Source organism: Macaca thibetana, chromosome 20, assembly GCF_024542745.1.
Source record: "Macaca thibetana thibetana isolate TM-01 chromosome 20, ASM2454274v1, whole genome shotgun sequence".
Taxonomy (NCBI): Eukaryota; Metazoa; Chordata; class Mammalia; order Primates; family Cercopithecidae; genus Macaca; species Macaca thibetana.
Window position 1 is genome coordinate 29,981,723 of NC_065597.1, and position 25,811 is coordinate 30,007,533.

General features: G+C 51.2%; 1 long non-coding RNA gene across 1 annotated transcript in view; it reads right to left on the minus strand.

Moving 5' to 3' along the window:
• LOC126944368 (uncharacterized) overlaps positions 1–25,811 on the minus strand; it is a 143,222-nt gene that overhangs the window by 23,812 nt on the left and 93,599 nt on the right. The window contains exon 2 of the long non-coding RNA XR_007722032.1: positions 3,709–3,850. This is a non-coding gene — a long non-coding RNA (uncharacterized LOC126944368). The remainder of the gene's footprint in view (positions 1–3,708; positions 3,851–25,811) is intronic.

Below are 25,811 nucleotides of genomic sequence, written 5' to 3' on the forward strand. Positions count from 1 at the left end.
AGCTGGGCACATGACTGCCCAGCAAAAACTACATCCCCCAGCATCCTTTGCAGCTAGGTGTGTCATGTGATTGGATTCTGGCCAATGGGAAGTGACGGGTCCAACTCCTGGGAAATATCCTTAAAAGGGAAGGGCTGTGGGGTGTAAATGGACAGGAGGCCAAGAAAGCTGGCTAGGTCCCACCCCCCTTAGCCCTTTCCTGCTGGCAGGAGCACAAATGTGGTGATGATGAGTCATCATCATCACCCACATCAACAAGGCTAACACCCGGGAGAGGCAGGAGCCTAGGTCTGTGGATTAGCTGGTAGAGAAGATCCCATCAGCCCTGGGCCACTGGCATCCAGATGCTTCCGTGAGAAAAACAGAACTGTCTGTCTGGTTCAAGTCACTGTTAACCTGAGTCTTTGTCAAGATGCCAGACTTGTATCCTAACAAATACAATCCACAAACAAAACAGAAAACAGAATCCCCTGCTTGAATTAGTAAATGCTGCCTGTGATATCCGCCACATGTCAACTCCTGATGCGGATTAGTTTCTTAAAGGTTCTGAAAAGCTCTGCAGCAAAGAAAGCAGTTAAACGCCATGTGAGTCCACAATCCCCAAATGTCCATGGGTTTTTTGTTTTTGCTTTTCACCTCCTCATAATCCATACAAAACCCTCTGGTAACTTCCAATCTGACATGATAGAGATGTTGCACATAGTTAAGCAAAAGAGAGAGGGAGAAAATGATATTTGGACTGATTTTTCATTCAGGGCAACAGAGACTGATCTGCTCTGAGCCCTGAGGATCACATGCCCAGTGTCCTACAGGGAATGGCGGGTTGCGGTCACGTGCCCCACCCCAGAGTAATAGGGTTTGCAGAAATACAACGTTCATCTCCAGCTCTTACAGGAAAAGTCTTCCCAAATACATACAAAGAAAGGGATGACAAATATGTTCTTGCTTCCTATGGTTCAGGAACTTTTCCTTAATTAAAAGCAAAGTTTTATTTCTGTAGGGATTTGACTAGAATATCAGAAGGCGTCCCTGCATTCAGCTTTGCAGTGTGTGGTTTATCTGCAGTTATCTCCCTGCATTAAGCTGCCCAGGGTCACACAGCTACTAAGTTGCTGAGCCAAGATTTGATCATGGGTGTGCTAAAAATATATATATTTTTCTCCTACAAAAGGACTGTGTCCTCAGAGACTGACCCCCTTCGTGAGAGGAAGCTGTGACTTTAAGACCCAGATCAAGGCTTTCAGAGCAGGAGTGACCCGGGCCTCACCTTTAACTGGGGCCAACGTGTCTGTCCCAGGGTAGCGAGGTGGTTAAAAGTTCACTGTCTGCATCTGGAATCAGACTTCCTGTGCTCAAACCCAACTCCTCAACTTCTGAGAGCAGACTTGGGCCAATCATTTCACCCATCTGAGCCTCAGGCTCCTCATTTGTAAAAACCCAGTAATCATCTGAATCGCATCTCGGGGTGCCAGGAACATTGAAGGCAACACGCTCTAGTAAAGCAGGGCATCCGTGTGCTCTGTGGCCTGGCACCTCCACCCCTGCCTGCACCCCCGCTGACCCGAAGGTGCGTGTCCATCCAAACAGGTATCAGAATGCCTAGACAGCACCACGTATTAGCACCCAGACCAGAAATCACCCCACACCCATCCCCGGGACATGAAGGGGCCAGCTGTGCTGTGTGCAGCTGTACAGTGACAGACCCCACAGTGGGAACGAATGGGATGCTGCTACACACAGCAATTTAGAGGACGCTTGCAGCAGTGCGAGTGAGCACGGCCCAGCCCGGGCGCCAGCTGTGAGAGCCTCCCACAGACTGCTTGAGGGCAGAGCTCCCCTTGGCCCTGGTGTTAGAAGTTAGAGGATGGTCAGCTGGGATGCGGACGTGGTCAGCCCAGGATGGTGGGGGTTGGTCAGCCTGGGATCGGGGAGGTGGTCAGCCCAGGATGAGAGGGGAAGGTCAGCCGAGGGGGCCGGGGGAATCAGCCAGGGATGGGGGTGGTCAGCCCAGGACTGGGGAGGAGGCCAGCTCGGGATGGTGGGGGAGGTCAGCTTGGCATGAGGGATGCCATCAGCCCGGGATGGGGGGTGCAGTCAGTCCATGATTGGGGGGGTCAGCCCAAGGTGGGGGGGTGGTCAGCCAGGGATACGCGGAGATCTAAGGGCTGGTCACAATCTCTTTCTGGCTGTGTTTACTATGGAAACATATAAGGATATAGATGTAGAGAGATACAGATGTAGAAAGATATTACAGATATAGATGTAGTTAGATGTACATATAGATATGTACATTAGCTATAGAGATAGATATCAATTGACATCATATAGATCTCGATGATAGACATAGATGCAGATATAAACAGACATTATAAGTACAGACACAGATGAGGTATAGACAGCTATAGCTGCAGATGTAGATGTAGATGTAGACAGCTGTAGATACAGACATCAGATATAGACATGGACATAGGTGTAGACAACTGTAGATGTAGATGTTGGTGTAGACAGATGTAGGTATAGACGTTGACATAGATATAGACAGACACAGATGTGGACATGGGTATAGACAGATGTACACATACGTGCCCATGTATAGACACAGGTGTAGACAGCTGTAGATGTAGATGTATAAAACTTCAGTAGAAGTTTCCCTGTAAAGTCCTCACTCGATGCAGTGCCTGTTTCCAAGAAAGCCAGGTCCCCTCCACCGTGTGCTCTTTGTTTGGGGCAATGCTAACACACACACTTTGTATAAAGTGGTATCTCTGATGCAAATGCAAGTGCTGTACTCTGTCGCCCTGAGTCTCCAGCATTGGGGTCTGTTCTCACCATTCCCATCCTCTCTAGGCTGGAACGGGGCCTGTGAGAACCCAGCAGTCAGCACAAGGGGGATCCACCAGCTTCCCTGGGTGGCTTAAGCAAGCAGCTTTCATCTTGCACGTGGCCCAGGGCGAGGCAGGAGGGCCCTGGAGGAGCGTGGCACAGGAGGATCCCACACTGAGGTGAGCAGGCAAGGCATGCACGGGGCTGGGCCGCATGGCCTGAGGGAGACCCCTCTCAAGGCCCAGGGGAGCTCGAGGCACAGACAGCCCAGGCCTTCAGGATCTACCCGAGCAAGAAGGAAGTGGGTTGGAGAGGGAGCCTGGCAGGCAGGCAAGGCCCTGAAGCATGAGGCAGCTTCTGAAAGCATGAGGCTGTGACACTAACCGTGCAGCAGCCAGGAAGCTAAAGCCCCAGATGTGGGATGTGGGATGAGGGCTGGGCCGGGCAAGACTGCAGAGCCCAGGTGAGCAGCACAGCCATCCTGGGCTTCCCCTAACACGAGGGCTAGGTTTGAGCAAGCGATGGGCAGGCTGCTTAGGGACCAGAAGTGCCCTTGATTATAGGGTTGAGTGGCCCAGGGTCTCCCCCCAGCCCCCGCCCCACCCTTCTCACGGCCCTTTGTAGGATCTCTGGGGCTTCGCAGAGTGCTGTGCAAAGCTCTGGGAGAGAGGACCACTGTGGTGGTTCATCTTAATCTGAGGTGCCAACTTGGCTGGGCCACGGTACCCAGATGTTTAGTCAAACACGTCTAGATGTTGCTGTGAAGGTATTTTTTTAGATAAGACGAGCATTTAAATCAGTAGGTTTTCAGAAAAGCAAGTTACCCTCCACAATCTGGGTGGGCTTCACCCAATCAGTTGGAAGTCTTAAGAGAAAAAGACTGACCTCCTCCGAGGAAGAGAGAATTCTGCCAGCAGACGGCTCTCAGAGTTCAGGTACGACAGCAACTCTTCCCCGGATCACCAGCCTGCCAGCACATCTCGAAGATTTTGGACTTGCTGACCTCCACAATCACATCAGCCAATTCCTTTAAATAAATGAATAAACAAATAAATTTATATTTACATATAGATTTGTATATATCCTACAGAGTGTAAACCCTAAATATCCAGGACATGTCTCAGTTAATTTAGAAAGTTTATTTTGCCCAGGTTGAGGATGCGCCCGTGACAGCCTCAGGAGGTCCTGACGACATGTGCCCAAGGTGGTCGGGGCACAGCTTGGTTTTATACATTTTAGGGAGACATGAGACATCAACCCATATATGTAAGATAAACATTGATTCGGTCCGGAAAGGCAGTGGGAGGGGGCTTCCAGGTAACAGGCAGATGAGAGACCAATGGTTGCATTCTTTTGAGTCTCTGATCAGCCTTTCCAAAGAAGGCAGTCAGATACGCATTTATCTCAGTGGGCAGAGGGGTGACTTTGAATAGAATGAGAGGCAAGTTTGCCTGAAGCAGTTCCCAGCTTGACTTTCCCTTTTAGCTTAGTAATTTGGGGGACCCAAGATTTCTTTTCCTTTCATAAGAGACAGATAAAAATAACAGAGTAAGATAGAGATAGATAAAAAGGGAGGGAGAAAGAGAAATTAATGGATGACAGATGGTGGCTGATGGATAGGTAGATAGATGATCGATAATAGATAGACGATGGATGGGTAGGTAGAAAGAAAGAGAAAAGGATGGATAGATTGATTGATATATAGATAAATGGATGGATGACAGATAGATGAATAGATAGACTGATGGATGGATGGATGGATGGGTAGACTGATGGATGGATGGAGAGATAGATAATGGATTATGAATAGATAGGCAGGAAGAGACAAAAAGATAGACAGATAGACAGACAGACAGACAGATAGACAGATAGATAGATAGATAGAAATGGTTGGATAGATTGACGAATGGATAAAGAGATGGATAGATTGACGGATAGATGATAGATGGATAGATAGACTGATGGATGGATAGATAGAAATGTATAAATAGATAGATGATAGATGGATAGATAGAAGATAGATAATAGATGATAGATGGATAGATAGAAGATAGATAGATCATAGATACATAGACAAATAGATGGATAGATGGATGATGGATAGATAGGTGGATACATGGATACATATATAGATAGAAAGATAGGGCCGGGCACGGTGGCTCATGCCTGTAATCCCAGCACTTTGGGAGGCCAAGGCAGGTGGATCATGAGGTCAGGAGATTGAGACCATCCTGGTTAACACGATGAAACCCCATCTCTACTAAAAATACAAAAAATTAACCAGGTGTGGTGGCAGGTGTCTGTAGTCCCAGCTACTCGGGAGGCTGAGGCAGGAGAATGGCGTGAATCCGAGAGGCGGAGCTTGCAGTGAGCCCAGATCATGCCACTGCACTCCAGCCTGGGCAACAGAACAAGACTCCATCTCAAAAAAAAAAAAAAAAAAAAAGAAAGAAAGAAAAAAAGAAGACTGATGAATAGATAGAAGATAATAGACGATAGATGGGTAGAAAGATAGATACACGGATACATGGATGGATAGATGGATGTGGCTAGAGACAGATAGATGAAAGATAGATAGATAGTGATCCTCCGATTGGTTCCGTTTCTCTGAGGAGCCCTGACTGACACTGTTGGGAAAGTTTCGGGGCATTTGTTGGAGCTGCAGAAAGAGGAGGCAGAAGGGAAGTTTTATAGCAAGAAGACAACAGTGGACCTGGGGCGGCTGCAGAGCTGAAACCCCTCGCAGGGTCAGACAAGACCTAAGGGGATGTGCCATCTCGCTGTGACCTCCTGCTACTGTACAGCAGCTGACAGTTCACTGTCCAAAGTGACCACTTGTCTGCCGCTGGGTCCGAGGACCTGACAGTGCCAGGCACACAGTCAGTGCTCAGTAAGTAGAAGACGGCTGCTCTCAGGTCTGAGTCTCTAAGGTGGACCATGCTGCGCTTCCCATGGCTCCCGCACACTTCTGGGCACACAGTGTTTCTCGGTGTGTTTTGGCTTCGTGCCCTTTTCTTAGGTTAGGGTTCATCTGGGTAATTCATTTCTTTGAAATGCATTACAAATATACATATTCATGACAGCAGGGGATTTAACATTATTTATTAATATTATTTGATATTGTAAGGATCACATGAAAAGCTCTAATATTGTTCCTGACACAGGGACGTCATTTTTTTTTTTTTAACAGAATCTCACTGTCACTCAGGCTGAAGTGCAATGGCATGATCTCACCTCACTGCAACCTCTGCCTCCCGGATTCAAGCGATTCTCCCGCCTCAGCCCCCCAAGTAGCTGGGATTATAGGCACACATCACCCAGCCCAGCTAATTTTTGTATTTTTAGTAGAGACGGGGTTTTGCTATGTTGGCCAGGCTGGTCTCGAACTCCTGACCTCAAGTGATCCACCTGCCTCAGCATCCCAAAATGCTGGGATTACAGGCATAAGCCACTGCTTCCAGGTGAATTTTTAAAAATGTGTTTCCCTTAGAAGTTTCATGGAATGAAATGTTAAATAGCCAAGTAGTAAAGAGAGTCCCCTAAAATAAAGTGTTTAAAATCTCTGTACCCGCTAGAAGCAACAGTGTGGATGGACCACTCGTTCTGCTGAGAAAGAAGGGAGCATTCCATACAGCCCTGCTACATCCAAGTCAAGAAACAGTGAGGCTGGTGGCCAGGCGCAGTGGCTCACACCTGTAATCCCAGCACTTTGGGGGACCGAGGTAGGCAGATCATGAGGTCAGGAGATCAAGACCATCCTGGCTAACACGGTGAAACCCTGTCTCTACTAAAAATGAAAAAAAAAAAAAAAAAAATAGCCGGGCATGCTGGCAGGTGCCTGTAGTCCCAGCTACTTGAGAGATTGAGGCAGGAGAATGACGTGAACCCGGGAGGCGGAGCTTGCAGTGAGCCGAGGTCGCTGCACTCCAGCCTGGGCGACAGAGCGAGACTCCAGCTCAAAAAAAAAAAAAAAAAAAAAAAGAAAAGAAGGAAAGAAAGAAAGAGTGAGGCTGATCTACAATGGCAGAATCAGATGGAAACACCTCACGTGGAAGGGGCGGTGTCCACTGAGGGTGTCCGCTGGGGATGCGCCACACATGCACTGGTCTGGGTGACAGCTGCGCGGGGGTGTGGGTGCTGGAAAAGCCCCTGTATGGCACCCTGGGGTGCGTGCTCCCCACTACATGTGACTCAGTAAAAATTAAAGACCAGGCTTATCCTAAAATGGATATTAGATAACAAAGGATTGAAATGATTTTAATAATTTTTTTTTTTTTGGAGACAGAGTCTCGCTCTGCCACCCAGGCTGGAGTGCAGTGGTGTGATCATGACTTACTGCAGCCTCCACCTCCTGTGTTCAAGCAATTCTTCTGTCTCAGCCTCCTGAGCAGCTGTGATTACAGGCACCCACCGCCATGCCTGGCTAATTTTTGTATTTTTAGTAAAGACGGGGTTTAACCATGTTGGCCAGGCTGCTTTTGGACTTCTGGCCTCACGGGATCCACCCACCTCAGCCTCCCAAAGTTCTGGGATTACGAGCATGAGCCACTGCGCCCAGCCAATTTTACTAATTTTTAACAGGAAAGTCATCTCCACGATTCTGGAGACTAAACGCATTTTAAAGGTCTAGATTCAGAAGCCTTGTCCCCTTCTGTCCCCCACCTCCTGCTTCCTCAGGCGAAGCTCTGCACACAGCCCCCAGCAGGGTCAACGCGCAGCCCCCCTCTCCTTCTCAAGTGAATATTTGCAGCGCACTCACTCGCTCTTCCTTATCGTGCTTTTTTCACTCAGCAGCCTGGTCTGGGAGCCTCCGTGTCAGTACACAGAGCACTTCTGCAGCCTTTGAGGGACATGAGTTTGCACCAGAGCAGCTGCAGAGGTGAGGCATGGGTTCTCCACGTTGCCCTCCGTCTGCATCACATCTGGGTGAGACCTGTGTCTTTCCTCTTTGGTGTTACTTACACGTTTCTCACAACTTGAAATTTGGAACTAATATGTGTGGCAGCCTGTACACAAGCACAGGTCAGGACTGGACTTCTCAAGAGTTTGTTGAGGCCTAGCGTGGTGACTCACGCCCACAGTCCCAGCACTTTGGGAGGCCAAGGCGGAAGGACTGCTTGAGGTCAGAAGTTCAAGACCAGCCTGGGCAACATGGCGAAATCCCACCTCTACAAAAAAATCACAAAAATTATCCAGGCATGGTGGCCTGCACCTGTAGTCCTAGCTATTCAGAAGGCTGAGGTGGGAGGATCACCTGAGCCTGGGGAGGTCAGGGCTGCAGTGAGCCATGATCACACCACTGCATGCCAGCCTGGGCAACACAGTGAGACCCTATCTCCAAAAGCAAGAGTTTGTTGAGGCTGAGGTAGAGGCTGGGGCAAATCTGAGGGTAAAGCCTGGGGTAAAATTTGGGGGGTAGAACCTAGAGAAGAGGCTGAGAGTGGAGGCTAGGGGAGGGAAGTTGGGGGTGGAGTCTGGGTGGGAGAGGCTGGGGGTGAAGGCTGGGTGGAGACTGAGAGTGGAGACTGGGGGTGAAGGCTGGGAAGAGGCTAAGAGTGGAGGCTGGGGGAGATTGGAGGTGGAGGCTGAGGGTACAGGCTGGTGTGGAGGCTGGAAGGAGGCTGAGAGTGGAGGCTGGGAGTGAAGGCTGGGGGAGTTTGGAGGTGGAGGCTGAGGATGGAGGCTGGAGGTAGAACTTGAGGGGTGGAAGCTGAGGGTGGAGGCTGGGGGTGAAGGCTGGGAGTTGAGGTGAGTTTGAGGGCTATGGACTCAGATCTGGGTTTGACTGCAACCCTGCCTTTGTCAAAGGGCTCACCTTCTCTCACTTAACAGATCCTTATCTATAAAATGGTACTGATAATACTCAGCTTTTGTATGTTATGCAAATCAAACAAGATAACACATACTATTATCCATTTAAGTCTGAGGGTTCCTCCTGGAACCCTCACCTCAAGTGCAGAATATGAACAAGCACGGGTTAATGGACTGCTGTGCACCGACTTGAGGAGTCTACGTTTCCATCACCTTACCAACAAGAAGCAGGAATTCCGGGGGGCTTGCTATGCACCTACCATTATCAACTCCACTTATAAACATTCTGCATTTTATCCTCCTTCTATTTGTTGGGGAAATTGAGGCACAGAGATAGTGAGTAATTTGCTGCAGGTCAGGGAGCAAGTGAGGGCAGAGCCAGGGTCTGTGCGGGACAGTCTGGCTGCAAGTCGTGCCCCGGGCCCTGGGTCGTCCAGCGTGGACGCACACCCAGGGAACTTGATCATAAAAGCCAGTCGTGAATTATCTGGCGACAGACCGAGGCGGGTATCACTGGGATGCAGAATCCATCTCTTTTACAACTGTCCTGACGTGTTTATAGATCCATGCATCTGATGGGAGCAGGGGAAGGCGGCCTAGAGTCCTCTGGGCTACCCCTAGCTCTGTGCAGGGCTGAGTCCAGCCACTGCCAGAAAATGAGGAAAACCATTCACGTTGAACGATTTTCATGAAAGCAGGTTCCAGAGCTGATCTTTGGCACATAGGCCACCCCCAACCCTGGCTGCCTTTAAAACATGGCCCAGAAAGCAAAGCAGAGAGTGGCCAGAAAGGAAAAGTCTCCATCTCAAATCTCTTATTGCTTACACTCCCCGGAACTCAGGTCCTGCATCCACATTGCCACTTCTGATGGGCTGTCTTCCCAGAGCACACAAATTGTCAGCTAGGAGCATGCTGGGGAAGCCCCTGACCTGTAAAAGCCACTGGCATGCTCACCCCACCCAGCGTTCCCTCCAGAGCCACCCAGTGTCCGGGCCTGCCCTGAAAAGCAGGAAAGAGGAGGAGAAATGGAAGTGGGGAGTGGCGTTTCCAAGACCCCCAGGCTGGGCCCTGCTGGGCCGCAGACCTGTCTGTCTCTGCTGATGGCGCCCAGGCTGGGTGACTATTTATAGAAATGGAGGAACGTCCGATGACCGCATCTGGAAGTGATTGAGGGAGGGCTGAGCAGCCGTCACAGCCTGGCACCCACCGGATGACACCCCAGTGGGCCATCACCAAGCGTGGCTGAAAAACCAGGGTGCAGCCTCTTCCCTCCAAGGGCCTCCAGGGCAACTGTCACTGGTTTGAAGGGACATTCTGTGCTGGTTGGAGGGACGGTTCCACTGGGTGAAGGGGCAATTACCTGCCATAATTATGCAAGCTTCTAATCACGGCATGGTGGCTAATTACTTACAAATTGCTCCGGCAGTAAATCCCGGGCAGAAAGGCCTCCTGCCCTTGGAATGTGGGTTGGTTCCTGAGGGAAGGGGCAGCTGCGGGTGGCCCAGCCTTCCCCTTACCCCAAAGGCTTTCTGAACAGCCTCTGGAAACACTGAGAATGTGGCGGACAACGGGCCTGTAGGAGACTGGCCACAGCATCACACTTGTGTCTTCAAGGCATGTGGGGCCTGGGCCTCCAAGCTCTGCCTCCTGCTCTCGGCGTGAGGCCCTGGGCTTTCCGGCACAGGCAGTTTTTCCATGCATGCCTCTTCCTGCTCTTCTTGTAGCAAGAAGACAACAGTGGACCTGGGGCGGCTGCAGGACTGAAACCCCTTGCAGGGTTGGACAAGACCTAAGGGGGTGTGCCACCTCTCTGTGACCTCCTGCTACTGGGCAGCAGCTGGCTGCTCACTGTCCAAAGTGACCACTTGCCTGCCGCTGGGTCCGAGGACCTGACAGTACCTGGCACACAGTAGGTGCTCAGTAAGTGTGCTGGTGAGTGGATGGCGGCTGCTCTCGGGTCTGAGTCTCTAGGGCGAACCATGCTGCGCTTCCCATGGCTTCCGCACACTTCTGGGCACACACTGTTACTCGGTGTGTTTTGGCGGTAGGCCCTTTTCTTAGTTTAGGGTTCATCTGGGTAATTCATTTCTTTGAAATGCATTACAAATATACATATTCATGACAGCAGGGGATTTAACATTATTTATTAATATTATTTAATATTGCAAGGATCCCATGAAAAACTCTAACATTGTTTTTGACACACGGATGGGTGGGTGTGCCCTTTCCAGCCCTGAAGAGGTGGTGAGGTCCACAACCGGGGGTCACGCGCCAGAGCTCCAGGCAGCCTGCGGGAAACGCAGTTCCCGCCTCAGACCACCGGGCCAGAATCTGCACATTAGCACGAGCCCCGGTGCCTTGTGGAGACAGCTCCCTAGACCCCCTTCTGCAGCCATGGTCCTAATTTTCAGAAGATATGTGTTCATTAAAACATAAGAATACCCTGGTGTGGTGTCTCCACACACTGGATTCTTCACGTCCACTGAGGATAAGGGAACTGATTCCCAGCCTGGGAGCTCCAGGAGGGAGAATCTGGGTGCTGATCGCTATATCCCGGGTCCTGGAACCATGCCTGGTACACAGTAGGAGCTCAATAAATACCAGATGACTGTGTGCACGGACCAATGCCCACTTCTTTTAAGGGTCAATATCAAATTTCGGAATAATCCCACTTTTGTTTTCAAAACGTGTAAGTGTGCTGTGGGCTGTGCGTGTGCTCAGAGGGAAAGGTCTGACTTCCGATGAGCATAGAGCACTGTGGGAATGTTTTTTAATTCTTGTTTTCTTCCCATCGCTTACTAACATAATGTTGAACCACGAGAGTAGAATACTCCCAGCAGGCCACTCCCAGATCAAGTGCCCTCTGGAAAGACGGTGACGTTTGCTACCGCCAGACGCCAGGAGCCAGGCGGGCTGCTCGCACGGAGGCTGAATCTGTGGGCTCTGTCTTCCGGAGATCCGTGGGCTTGAACTTTTGAACTTGGTCTTTGCTGAGAAAGATGCCTGTTCCAGGGTCAGGGCCCTGGAAACTGCACCCCTCTCCCCACGCTGGCCATTGCTGCAGCGAGCTCTGCCCTCACCAGCCTCGAGCTGTCCCAGAGAAGCTGTGCCCCAAAGCCTAGGCAGTACCTCAGCTGGGTCTGGATGCCATCCGGATTCTGGTATCTGGATCAAGGGGCCCTCCTCACTGGCCCCTACTCGGCACAGCCTCTGTTTATCCTGCTGCCCCGCAATAGCTCCTGGCAGGTCCTACTTACTGAGCACCCACTGTGTGCCAGGCACCTGTTTGCAGGACTCAGCTCCCTGGGATTTGTCTAACAAGTCTGTGATGTGGCTACCATTCTCACACCCACTTTACAGATGGGAAAACAGAGAAGCACCATGAGGAAAGGGGCATCCTTTGCCACAGCACCCTGCCCTTGAGCTTCAGTACCCTCATCTGGAAAACAAGAATGATGAGAGCTGCCCTGCCTGTCTCCTGGCCAGCTGTGAGTGGGGTCTGGTATCTGCTGCTTGGACCCTCAGGGCCTTGACAAGGTCAAGCCACGTGGTTCATAATGACCATCAAGTCATCCAGTGAGATGCTGTATTTCACAATGCTTTCTTTTTCTTTTTCAAGATGGAGTCTCACTCTGTCACCCAGGCTGGATGCAGTGGTGCAATCTCGGATCACTGCAACCTCTACATCCTGGGTTCAAGCGATTCTCCTGCCTTAGCCTCCTGAGTAGCTGAGATTACAGGCATGCACCACCACACTTGGCTAAATTTTTTTTGTGTTTTTAGTGGAGACCGAGTTTCACCATGTTGGCCAGGCTGATCTTAACCTCAAGTGATCTGCCCATCTCGGCCTCCCAAAGTTCTAGGATTACAGGCATGAGCCACTGTGCCCAGCCTCACTGGCTTTCTAAGGTGCCAGATGTTCTAGGGCCACACTTTCTGTTAATTATTCCACACTCATGCTCTGAGGCCTTCCGGTATTAACCCATTCAGTCTTCACTGCAACCCCATGAGAGGCGGTGCTCTTACCCCAACTGGAGAGCTAAGGACACTGAGAGAGAGAGGGATGAAGTAACTCACTCAAGGTCACATAGTAAAGGACACGGGAATTTGCATAGCAAGTCTAAGAAGCAGGTATTATTTTTATGCCCACTTTACAGAAGGGAAAACTGAAGAGTCCACTCTCTCCCGCATTCAGGGGCTGCCTGACACCAGAGCTTATAATAGCAGGCGCTATGTCCCCACGGCTAGAGAAACGTATATGTGTGTGTGTTGGTGGGGGGAGGGAGGGAGGGAGGAGGGGGAGGGGGAGAAGGAGGAAGAGGAGGAGGAGGAAGAGGAGGAGAAAGAGGAGGAAGAGGAGGAAGAGAAGGAAGAGGAGGAGGAAGAGGAGGAGGAGGAAGAGGAGGAGAAGGAAGAGGAGGAGGAAGAGGAGGAGGAAGAGGAGGAGGAAGAGGAGGAGGAGGAAGAGGAGGAGGAAGAGGAGGAGAAGGAAGAGGAGAAGGAAGAGGAGGAGAGGAGGAGGAGGAGGAGGAGGAGGAAGAGGAGGGAGGAGGAGGAGGAGGAGGAAGAGGAGGAGGAGGAAGAGGAGGAGGAGGAGGAGGAGGAGGAGGAGGAGGAGGAGGAGGAGGAAGAGGAGGAGGAGGAGGAGGAGGAGGAGGAAGAGGAGGAGGAAGAGGAGGAGGAAGAGGAGGAGGAAGAGGAAGAGGAGGAGAAGGAAGAGGAGGAGGAAGAGGAGGAGAAGGAAGAGGAGGAGGAGGAGGAAGAGGAGGAGGAAGAGGAGGAGGAAGAGGAGGAGGAAGAAGAGGAGGAGGAAGAGGAGGAGGAAGAAGAGGAGGAGGAAGAGGAGGAGGAGGAGGAAGAGGAAGAAGATGAGGAGGAGGAGGAGACTGCCGTTCCAATCACATCTTTAGAGCTGCGTGAAGTACCCAGTTCCCGGCCCCAGCCCCTCCTCTGAATGCCTACAGATGTCATTAGCTGTGAAGTTCCCTGCACTAAATCCTGCCCCGTCTCCTGCGTGTGCTGTGTCCCTGTGCAGGAACCCAGCTCCCAGAGAAGCCCCCAGGAAGGGCAGAGCCTTTTCTCCTCATATTTGGCCCCCTCCTGCCCAACCCAGGCCTTGAGCATCGTGTTGGCAGCTGACACCCCCAAGCATCTCCATTTCAGGGGTCCAACGACGAGAAGCCTTCCCTCTGGTGCCCCGGGGGCATACGCAGTCTGAGGGCAGGTCCCAGAACCCAGTGACTTTAAAGTTTCACTCTGGCCTAATCACCACTTAACCAGTCCAAACTTCAGTTTTCTCCTCTGGAAAACGGGAAGAAAACATTACAGGACAATGCATGTATGGAGTTGAACGGGATCTCCCCAAAATTCACAGCTTCCTCGAACCTCAGAACAGGGCCTTCTTTGGACATAGGGTCTTTGCAGATGTGATGGTTAGGATGAGGTCATACCGGACTGGGATGGGCACTAAACCCAATGACTTGTGTCTTTACAAGAGGAGAGAGACACAGAGACACACACAGGAGAGGCAGGTGAAGACAGTCAGGGATTAGAGCCATGCGGCCACAAGCCAAGGGGCGCCTGGAGCCACCAGAAGCTGCAAGAGTCAGGAAAGACCCCCACTGGAACCTTTAGCCTCTCCCCACACTGAGAAGTCTGGCCTTAGAACCAGGAGAGAAAGTGCTTCTGCTGTTGTGCGCCCTCAAGCCCTGGTTGTTTGTTAGGACAGTGGAGGAACCGAAACCGTGCCCAGAGACCTGCGTGTGGAGGGCTGCCGCTGGTGCCTGCTCACCGGCCGTCACCCTCAGGGGGCTTCCACCCCCCCAGGGTGCCCCCTCTGCCTCCAGGCACCTGTCATTGCACAAGAGGACCAGAGACGAAAGTGAAAAGAACAGGGGCACAGTGGCTTGGGGCCGTCTTCTCATCCACCCAGGCCTATGCTGTGGTTGCTCCATGCACCTTTGTCCCCTGCACTAGCCACAGCGCCCCAGCAGCCCCGGCTCTGGCAATCCAGGGAGAAGCTCGAAGAGAAAGTGTCCCCAGCACAGAGCAGGGACACACAGAGCAGAGACATGCACACGGCACCGGCCGTTGCGTCGCTCCATTGTTTGGAGAGCAGGACCTTGTTCACCCCTGGAGCCCAGATCCAGATGTGTAGGGTCCGGGGCTGGCCCTAATTAACTTAGGGAGGCCACGTACACTTGACCGAACTGCGGAGGTCATCGGCAAACCCCGAGTTGCCCCTGTGCTATTTTTAGCCTTGAGGCCACGTGGTGAGACCCAGCTTTGCCCTGGCTGGGATGGTGGGGGAAGGGGGCTCAGCAGAAGAGACGGACTGCAAAAGGCTCCACCAGAAGAGGCCTGTGCCACCCCACAAGGCCTGGGCCTTCGCTATGGCACCTCCATGCACAGGATCCAGATGTTTGCACCATTACTGTGGGGTGGGGTCAGCGCTGGCACCAGCTAAGAGTTAGGGAAACTGAGGCCCAGAGTGGCAAAATGTGTGAAGGGCCCAGGGAAGGAGAACGTTTGCCCTTCAGAGCCCCTCGCTATAGGAGGATCACGTGTGAGGTGATGTGAGGGCTCCGATGCCTTGCAGAGCGGAAAAGTCCTCAGGGGGAGAAGATTCCGGGAAGCCGGTGCCACTGGGGAGAGTGGGAGTTTCCACAAGGGCAGGTGGTGGAGGGGTTACAGGTGCCCCGGGTGCACATCCCACTCCGTTACTTCTGGCTGTGAACCCTTGGACAAGTGACTTGGCAGGCAGTGGCTTGCTGCCTCAGCTGTGAAGTGGGGTAAAACGCTATGACACAGGTGACATGTGTGACGCACCATCCAGAGTGCTGCTGCTGCTCTGCAGGGCTCCTGTGGCCCCCTGACCACCCCACCCGGCCCTGGGGGCGAACCTTGACAGAGCCAGAGCTGTGGTGTGCAACTGGTGGCCTCGCAAAGATGTCCCAAGACAGGGCGGCCCCCAGGGTGGCTGTAGGGTGAGCCTGAGCAGGAAGGGGAGGCGGAGGTGAGGGCTGGCCTGGTCGGTTCTGAGGCTGCAGAATCCCACGCTACGGCGTTACAGCCTTGGCCCGTTGTGAGCACAGGGAGACGGGAGTTTCGTGGAGCTCTGATTACAGGGAGATAGGGCTTTCGATGGCTTCCAACAGCCCCCTTTGTGGGATTAGTATTTATTACGCCCCAAATTAGCTGGCAAGAGGGCCGGCTTCTGTGGAGACATTTAGCAGAGCCTTGAAGCATAATGTTCCTTTTATTGCTCCATAAACACAGCCCTCGCTCTCTCCCTCCTCTCCCTCTGGCTCAGCCCTCAGTCCTGTCTCTTTAAGCCTTTTAAACCTTTAACCAGAGACTAATTGGTCAGAGTAATAACAAATCCTTTTCAGCTCTGTTCTTCCAGGGCCCTGGCCTGAAGGTATCAGAGATGGCAAGACCTAGAAAAGCCCCAGGAGTCAGGCTGCCTTCTGCAGGCAGAACCACTTGTGTGTTCTGTGAAACACTGGATTGCTTAATGCCCTGGCTGAGAAAGAACTTCACTGTAGAGTAAGTGGGAGAAAGGCATTACATAGGGCATTGTCACTGCTGCATACATATTGTACACTGCACACTTCTAAGGGGAGCCATTTTATCCTTATCTCTGCGAATGGCACCTGGAGCTGTGCAGTGCACAACCTGTGCAACCTCACATAGCACCCCATTTCTATAGATACCAGGTAAAACAAAAATGCAAAGGTACACATCCAGTGTTAGAAGTGGCATATTAAAGGTGATTTTTGTTTTCTTCTCTGAGCTTTCCCTGCATTTTTCAATGGTTTTTCTATAATGAAGAGGCTTGCAAAACATGTCAGGATCAGATCCAAGTGCCTGGGTATGTAGTAATTCTGTTAATATATACAACAATTCTATAAGGTAGGCATCAGTAGAATCCCAGTCTCACAGATGAGAACTCTGAGGTGCCAAGACATCATGAAACTTGTCCAAGGAGCTACCAGGAGAGCCCCTGGCCACTGTCAGCTCTGCATTTTCAATCACCAGTGTTCACATGCCTCTCGGTTGCAAGGAAACTTCTTTCATAAATTTGTTCTGGTTATATATTGTCTTGAATGTACTCACTAGAAGAGATAAATACCTGTTTGACATTTGTATAAGTCTGTTTTCACACTGCTATAAAGAATTACTGGAGGCTGGTAATTTATGAAGAAAAGGGATTTACATGACTCTCAGTTCTGCAGGCTTAACAGGAAGCATGGCTGGGAGGACTCAGGAAACTTACAGTCATGGTGGAAGGCAAACAGAAAGCAAGCACATCTTACCATGGCAGAGTAGGAGAGAGAGAGCACGAAGCAGGAGGTGCCACATACTTTTAAGCTATCAGATCTCGTGTGAACTCACTCTCGTGAGAATTCACTCACTATCACTAGAACAGCCTGGGGGAAATCCACCCCCAGGATCCAATCACCTCCCACCAGGTCCCTCGCCTGACACGTGGGTATTACAATTCGACCTGAGGTTTAGGTGGGGACACAGTCAAACCACATCAGCATTTATTAACTGAGGCTTGAGATGAGGCCACAGAGCAAGGAAATCACAGCAACTCTGTTCCTTCCAATAAAATGGTGAAGGAAACTTTCATCTGCCTACTTTGGGGAGAGGGTTCACCACGCACATCTCCCATAGGGATGGCTCTTGTGAAGGTGAGGGGGCCACTGCAGCCTCAGAAACTGAGAGGTGAAAATTTCAGGAGTTGAGCCAAAAGTGCAAGAGAAATTTTTTTTTTATCAGATTCTCACCTCTTCACTCCCAAATGAAGTAAAATGTTTATTTTCAATGACCCAGCCAAATTCCACTTCTAGCGCCTCAATGGGCACCCTCTATCCTGATCCTGGCACTTGCCGTTCTCTCACTCTAACCCTTTGTTTCTCACCACACTGTTCTCTGGCAGGTTTTCTCCCTATCAGTCATTTACATTCTAGCAAGAATTTTGGGTGACGCCCAGCCTTTTCCAGTGACCTAACTCTTTATGGAACAGTTAAATTCTTGAGACTCACCACACCGTTCCCTGGCAAGTTTTTTCCCTATCAGTCATTTACACTCTAGCAAGAATTTTGGATGATGCCCACCCTTTCCCAGGGACCTAACTCTTTATTGAACAGCTAAATTCTTGAGAAATCTCAGTGGGTAAGCAAAGAGGATCTTGAATGGGAATGCGGCATTTTTCTAATGACCTAGAAATCACCTGGTTAGGCATCGCTGAACAAAATTAGGAAAATCATGATATCCTAAATTTTAGGAACAGAAAAGACATTGGAAATAATTTAATGAAGCCCATTACTTTAGATGCAAGAAAAAAATGAGACACAGGAAGAAAAGTATTTTATGCAAGACACACAGCGAGTCAGTCTATGACCAAAATGATGAGTCTGGCTCAAACTTAATCTTCCAGCCCTGGCTTCACAAGAAAGCGGAAGAGAGGCATTTGAGGAAGAAACCCATGCCCCCAGATTGACTAAAGCCCTAAGATGTGAAAACACCAACAGATAACGCTATAGATATTGGACGTGAAGGATCACAAGGTTCATCTGCGTAACTCCTCTACTTTACAGGCGGGAAAGCTGAGGTGCAGAGAGGCTGGATCATGCCAGCTGTCATTTGCCGCACATTTGTTAGTCACCAGGCACCACGCTCACTGTAAATACACTTGCAATTAGTCTGCATTACAACCTCCTAACGTGGGGAGAGATTTGGGGAATGCTGGGTTAAAGAAATGTAAACAGGTTTTGGTGTTGATTTTTGACTGCAGGACTTTTTAGAGCCTTGAATATGCTTGTGCTTGTGTGCACCATGAATCTCTAAGAAACGCATAGAGGAGGCCGGATTTCCCCAAGTGATGGGGACAAGGGAACATCTTTTCATGGAGCATCACCTGGGACACATTCTAGTTGTAGATTTGAACCACGTATACCATTCCAAGACAACATTTGGTCAAATGCCCAATGAATGGTTCAGGCTGCAAGTGCTCTGAATTCCAAAGACAGGAGTGGTCACCTTGCATTCATCCACCATTCAGTAAGTGTGTCAAGGGCTCCTTCTAGTGCAGGGCATGGAGGTTTTGCTAGAGTGCGGTGTGCAAGCGAGGAAGAGGGAAGTGGGTATGCTAGACATTGACAATGAGCACAAATCCAAGGTTCCCTCTGCCCCGGACACAAGAAAACTGTGCTTTTCAGCTCTCCCTTCATGAGAGAGAGTCTCCCATGAGTGGCTCGGGGTGGGCTGTCAGCACAGTAATGTACCTGGGCCATCCCCAGACTCAGCCATAAAAGAGCGTGCAGGACTGTCTTACTCTCAAGTTTGTGTGCTCTCTCCCCTCTCTGGCAAGTGTGAAAGCGTCATGTTGGGAAGACGGAGCAATGGGAGGGAATCAGCCTGGACCACTGAGTCACCATGCCGAGGACAGTTGCCCTGGGGGACTGCCTGAACCTGCATTGGGCTTGGCATGAGTGAGAGTTGGATTTCTGTTGTGTTACCTGCTGCAATTTGGGGGCTGTTTGTTAGGGCAGCATAGCATAGCATCGCCTCACTGCCACAGAAAGACTTGGCTACGTGGTGAATCAGACATGACTCTTCCCTTGGAGAGCTCATGGTTTAGTAGGGCAGACAAGATCTGTGTGTAAAAAACTGTAACAGAGGCTGGGTTGTGGGCCTCAGGGCTTGCCGGATTTCAGAGCCAGCCTTGGAGAAGTCCCAGTTGAATAAAGACTTAAAAGAGAGCATGAGCCGGGAGAGTGAATGTCATTCCAGCTGGAAGGAACAGCGTGAGCAAAGACCCACGGTCAGAAATTAAGGGGCGTGATGCAGTTTGTCAGAGTTGAGGAAGTGGGGAGAGAAATGGGAGAAAATAAGGCTGGAAAACACCACTGGCCCCAAGACCATGAAGGGCCTCACATTTCAGATAAGGGAGTTTGGATGCATTTCTAATACTAGCATCTCTCCGGGAAACCTGAGTCTCATGATACACACCTAGAAGGTAAGAGCTTCATAATCAAGACATTTAGAAAAAAGCTACACCCCCCCACTCTGCTTCCTTCTTCATACGTTGTTAACAGAGTCAAGGCTCTGAGAAGTTCCGCAGTAAGGAATCCAGCTAGATTTGCTTAATGCAGCATTTCTCAGCCCTAATGGAGCAGGAGCTCTTTTTTGACATACTTGGGGAAACATTGTTATGAAGAAGGATGAGCAGAGGGATTTATAAGTGGGAAGGTGGCAGGACCAGGGCTGCGAGGTGGGGAGATTCATCAGCAGCAAGGAGACAGACAGGACAGCCGCTGCCCAGCTCACATCCACCCCTAACCCCCACTGCCCACCTCAGCTGGCCCGGCCGCAGCCAGTCGGACCAGGCCATGCAGGCTCCAGCCCCTCCGTGCTGGCTCATTATGCCACAAGCACAGGTCGCTGGTCTCCACTCCGTCCCAGAACTTCTCCAGTGCTGCGAGGCTGAGTGAGCCCCTTGGGCCTTCCCTATCACTACAGGGAAGTGGGGAGTCAGCGCTTGACCCATGAGGGGACGAGATCCATAGCTAAGTACTCCTTTTGGGCAGACAATTCTGGGAAGTGTTCTGTGCACGTCTTAGGAGGTCCTGGTGGGACGGCGTGCCATGCCCCAGCAGCAACGTCAGTCACACAGCCTGCTCCTCCTGACTTGCCCTGAACCCAAGCCCCCTGGACCCCCTCCCAAGGAACCCACCACTGCTCCATGGGCAAGTCACCGGCTGCCTTTGGGGGAGCCCAAGATAAGAGCGGGGGTGGATTAGAAGGATGGTGGGGAAATGAAAGCTACATGTGGGAGAAGACATGATCATGAAAGCTCTACATTAGACCCAGGAAGGAAACCTAAGTGTCCAGACAAACGCTGCTCCACAGATAAGTGGCAGCAGAGCAGCGGACGGCAGAAACCACGCCTCACCAAGCTCCCATGGGGCCAGAATCTACCCCACAATTCATCTCCATCTTAATTTCCTAAGCCTCCCTGCAAAGACTTTTATTACTTCTTTGATTTTCCAAATTTGGAAACTGAGGCTCAGAGAAGCGCGGTTTTACCTCTGAAATAGGCAACTTCCCACCCACCCAAAATGTGATGGAGAAAGAACCAAAAGGATTGGGCAACTGTTGGAGGTTTTGCAAGAGGGAGAGAAGAGTTGACTCTGAGGTTGGTATACTCCACAAAGGCTTCCGGGAGGAAGTGGACAATTCAGAACGCAGGACCCTTCATCCAAATCAAATACAAATAGGGAACACTATTAGTAAGTATGATTTCCTATCTCTGTAAAAAGCCTTGTGGCCGGGGGTGTTCTGGAAATGCTAGTTAATTTCTAGTTAAATATTGGATCCCTGGGAGTTCTTTAAAAGCTCATTTACCCAGCCCGGAGGGTCTATAACTCAAATGCATTGTCAAACCAGGAAAAATTTACCCCCCAGTCCAGACCACAGCTGAGTCATTGGCCAGGAGAAGCTCAGTCTGTGTGCAGAGAGCTGGAGATTATCTCATCTTCCAGGCACTTGTAGACGTCCAATCCGGACAAATCATGTCCCACCCCCAAGAATCTGCAAGAAATGGCTTGATATGTCTCCCACACAACAGGCCGATAACTCGGCATCACTCGAGCCAATGGGCAGACAATGTCCCCGCCGACAGGGTCCAGCCTGGTGCCCCACCCAGCAGACATGCTCCAACAATGGCTTCATCGTCCTCCCCACCAGGACTGTGTAGACGAGGGAGGTGCCTCCTGCGGTGCAGGCTGCGAGCTCTGAGCAGTCACGCTGGACGCCGGACCAGTGCCCTGGGCTGCTCCTCCCTGCGGCTCCACGAGCCCAGGTAGGGATCACCAGAGGTCGTTTTACTCCCAAGTGGAGCGATAAATCAGTCCTTCTACAGGAAGATTTCTCACAAAGTGCCCTGCTGCACTGTCAAAGGGTAAAAAGGAGAAAAAAAAAAAATAATAAAGCCAGAGGCAAGGGCTCCGGGCAAGAGCAAGACGACAATGTTTGTACAGCGGGGTTTGCAGAGGAGCCCCTGTAAGAGCCCAGCGTCTCAGAGAGCCAGTCCTTTGAACTGTCCCACCCTTTGTTATTACAAGAGACTTGATAAGCCCACCCAGCACAGAGACCCTCAGAATCCAGGCATATGGACTCCATTAATCTGCCCTTGCACCTTTTAAGTACTTTGCAGCTCCCGCCGCCCACAAAATCCAAGCAGAGCGAGAGTCTCAGGGTTAATTTTCTTAAATGGATTTTAGTCAGGCAAGCCCTGGGTTTCTTTGGAGTGCAGAAGTTGACAGCTCACTGCTGGCCCTGATTTGTCCTTGGGGTAATGACGTCTGCCGCCCCTCAGCATGGGGACCAGATGCGGTCAAGGTGGTGGAAGCAGCAAGCGATGGAAAAGCCCAGCCAGCTTAGGCAAAACCCAGCACGGGGGAAGGCAAGGCAGCGGCTCAGGGACTGTGCCTTGGGTTCCGTCCCCGGGAGGCAACCCAGCATGGGGGAAGGCAAAGCAGTGGCTCGGGGACCACATCCTGGGTTCCATCCCTGGGCACCACTGGCCGGCTGTGCACAATGTCGGACACACACCTTAGATCCTGTGCCCATTTCCCCTTCTGAAAGCAGAAGCCACAGTCACTCCTCTGCCCTGCTGTGAGGAGGATCATGAGTTACAATGTGTACAGCAATGGTAACAGTTCCTGCCACGTAACAAGCGCTCAACAAAGATGTGCTGACTGGGTGAGGGAATGAGAAACAACAGCAACCTTCAACGCAAGAATGAGCATCAAGACAGCACGTGCCACTGTGCTGAGAGCTTTGGATGTGGTCTTTCTAGCCCTCCCAACCATCCTTCTTGAGATTCTAGGGGCTAAAAATGCAGACGCCTCCACCAGACTCCAACACTGCACTCATGTTGAGGTGAGCATCCAAACCCAAACCCCGCCAACAGGGCTGGGGAAGCTTCCGGGGACGCCAGGTGAGTGTCCTTCATGAAAGGACGCTCCTGTAGAGTAACTGCTCTCCTGCCTGGAGGCCTCTGGTGGGGGATGAAGCCTGGGGCTATGGCCACAACCTTACATTCACTAGAAGCTGGAACCCGCTGGGCGTGGGTGGCTGCGACAGGGACAAGTATGGAAGTCCCAGGCCACATCTGCGATGGCTGGGCTAGCCTACCTTGCAGCTCCTTGTTTTCCAAGAGGACGTGGTTCTGCCCCGTTGCTCCCAGCCAGCCTTGGGACTATGGAGAGGGCCATGGCAGAGGCGAGTGCCAGCCAGGCAAGGATGGTGCAGAGACCCACAGGTCATTCATTCATTCACTCCTCCAGTAATGCCTGTCAAGCACTTTCTACATACCAGATTCCTTCCAGGGGGAAGGGGAAGGGGACTTTTACTGAGGGGTGCAGCTCAAGCTGGTATTTAGGTGGCTGGCCGTGTGCACAGACTTGAGGCCACATGGGGCCCCAGGACCGTTCATCTGCACCATAACTCAACGAAGTAGGGCCGGCATTGGGAAAAGCGGGATTCAAGACATTTAAGTGGGTGTTTCTGTTTGTTTTCACTGCAGGACCTGTCAGAGCCTGGAATGTGCCTGTGTGCATGGAGACTCCCCTGGGTGGGTGGCCAAGAGCATGGCACTGGAACTCTCCGGCCTCCGTGCCCTCATCTCTACAGTGGGGATGGAAGGAGTAGCTACCTCCTAAGTCTTAGAGGTTGAGCATTCAGTGAGATAAGCCTGTGAACCATTCGACACAGTGATGGCACGTGGACAGTGTCAACCCCGAGAACTGTGCTGATGTCTGTTCCTCTTCTCCTCCCTGAGCACCTCTGCTCCATGGAGAAAACACCTGCACCAGATCACAGAGGCAACCAGTGTCTGGTCAGAAAGACAGCGAGCTCCCTGCGGCTCACTCCCTCTATGGCTTATCTGTCCCTAGACCCCCACCAGTCAGCCGCTCTAGGCTAATCTCTAGATATCCCAGGCCAGCCCACTCGGGGGACCAGCTGAGCCCCCTCTTGCCATGAGTGGGTGAACCCTCTAATGAATACCCCTCCACAGTGCCGTGCCCGCCTCCGCCTCCCCAGTACACAGCCCTCTCCCTCCTGGCCTTCAAGGGGCTGCTTCGGTGCACACACTCCTTATTTGTTCTCTTTTTATCTGCTTGGCCACATTCATTTAGAAAAAAAAAAATGATCTCAGCTCTCAAGACAGGCTGTAAGGAGGATAGTCCCTGGCCACGGTCTGCAGTGAATTTCACAGAACACACTTCCCTTGACCACTAAGGCAATTGAAGCCGCTCTCCAACAGCCAGAGACACCTGACCAGCTCCCGCCCTGCAAGCTGACTGATGAGCCCCTGAGGGAGGTCACTGGAAAGAACGTGTCCAGGTCTGGCCAGACTCGTCACTGTCCTTTCTCCTGGAGGGAACCAGCAGTGTGTGGGGAAGCAAATGACTCTGTATTTGGTATGAAATGACCGACCTGGACCTCAGTAGGTGCTTATGAATTCTGCTTCATACACCTCTCTTAAGATATTTTTTTCTTGTTTTCATAAAAGAGCACGGGTGTGGGCCAGGTGCAGTGGCTCACGCCTGTAATCCCAGACTTTGGGAGGCTGAGGTAGGTGAAACTCAGGAGTTTGAGACCAGCCTGGGAAACATGGCAAAACCCCATCTCTACCAAAAATACAAAAAATTAGCCAGGCATGGTGGTACATACCTATAGTCCCAGCTACTCAGGAGGCTGAGGTAGGAGGACAGCTTGAACCCAGGAGGCAGAGGTTGCAGTGAGCCGAGATCGTGCCACTGCACTCCAGCCTGGATGACAGAGTGAGACCCTGTCTCAGGGGGAAAAAAAAAAAAAAAAAAAGCATGGGGGAAGAAGGGAAAAAAGGTAGCCAGTTTCCCCAGAGAAATTATTTGACAAAAAACGTTTAACACTTAGCAATCTTGGAGTTTCTTTAACTTAATTTGTAAACGAGACCCCTGGGTTGAATATTTGAGGTCTACATGTGACAACTGCCTACATAAATTTTATGCAATTCTTGGTGGCGTGGAAAAAGCATTAATGGGCAAGAGGAACCCAGCTGCGATTACCAAGGTGTTTGGATCTCACCCATCACGGCTGAAGGGAGGCCTGGCCTTGGAAGCTGGAGTCGGGTGTCCTGGTCTGGAAGCTTTGGATTTCCAGAGAGGCTCTCAGGCACCCTGACCACCCCTGCATGGCGCTGCCCAACCAGCAAGGGTGGCTGCTGTCCAAGGAGGCCCAGGCCCGGGGACAGCCTCCCGCCCGAGGAGCTGGCTTGGGGTGGTCGCTGCTGCTGCAGCCGTGTTGTCATCACTGCTGCTGTGTGGTAGGGTTGTAGTGTTGTGTGGTGTGGTCGTTGTTGTGGCCATTTTGCAGTGTTGTTCCCACTGTGTTGTGTTATTGTAGCTGCTATGTTGCTGTTGTTGTGTTTTCCTAGAGGATGATGCATTGCTGGCATTCTCGCTGTGGCCGGGTTGGCCGAGTGGTCCTGACGTTTGTGTTGCTGTGTGGTTGTTGATCATGATGCATTGTTATTGCTGCTGCGTTGCTCTGTTGTTGCTGTGTTCTTGCTGTCATTCTCATGCTGTTGTGGTGTTGTCGCTGTGTTGTTGCTGGGGTTGGTGTTGCCGTGATGATGGTGCTGTGTGTGTCGTGTTATTGGTGCTCTTGTCATCACTGCTGTGTTGTGGTTTTGAATGTTGATGTATCTTTGGTGATGTGATGTTGTCATCATTGGTGCTGTGTTGTTGTTTCATTGTTGTGTTGTCATTCCTGCTGTGTCATGTGGCTGTGTTGTCATCACTGTCACTGTGCCATTGTTGCTGCTATGCTGTTGTGATCGTCACTGTACTGTCGTGATTGCCACCACACTGTCATGATCCTCACTGTGTAGTCGTGATCCTGTGTTGTCTGTGACTGTCACTGCGCTGCCATGATTCTGTGTTGTCATGATTGTCACTGTGTTGTTGTGACTGTCACCAAACTGTTGTGATTCTCGCTGTGCTGTTGCAGTTGTCACTGTGTTGTGATTGTCACTGTGCTGTTGCGATTTTGTCACTGTGTTGTGGTCCTCACTGTTGTCACGATTCTCATTGTGTTGTCATGACTGACACCAT